Source organism: Kryptolebias marmoratus, linkage group LG12 (genome assembly GCF_001649575.2).
Source record: "Kryptolebias marmoratus isolate JLee-2015 linkage group LG12, ASM164957v2, whole genome shotgun sequence".
Lineage (NCBI taxonomy): Eukaryota > Metazoa > Chordata > Actinopteri > Cyprinodontiformes > Rivulidae > Kryptolebias > Kryptolebias marmoratus.
In genome coordinates, this window is record NC_051441.1 from 634509 (window position 1) to 635033 (window position 525).

Below are 525 nucleotides of genomic sequence, written 5' to 3' on the forward strand. Positions count from 1 at the left end.
GGGGGGGGGGGGGGCACAGCCGAGAACCAAAAGTCGGCGGTTGAACAGGAGGAGAAAATAACCATGTCTAATCCGTGAAAGGTGCACATCCCGCGTGTCCACGCCGTGCATCGTTCTCCGCGCGGGCGCAGAGGGCAACTGAGGGGTGAGTTTAGGTCAGAAAACGGAGCAGAACCGAGGTTTTCCTTCAAAGGGGGCCGCGGTGTGTTTGTGAGATCTTTGTGTAGCTCCGGGCTAACTGCCATGCTAACCTGCGCTGCAGCGGCGACACATTTTACCTCCACGAAGGCGGCGGAAAAGCGCCCGGCAGCCCGTCTCCGGGGTCTGCAGCGCAGTGTCACGGATCATTGTTTGTTTTGGTTGTGATTTGGTTGTTTTGGACTTCCGTTTTCCCCCCTTTCTGTCAACGTGTGTGTGTGTGTGTGTGTGTGTGTGGGTGGGAGGGTGTCATCAGTAATTGTTTTTAAGGCTGCACAAAATTAGGAAAACGTGATTGGGATATTAATGAAGGCTTTTTTGATTGTA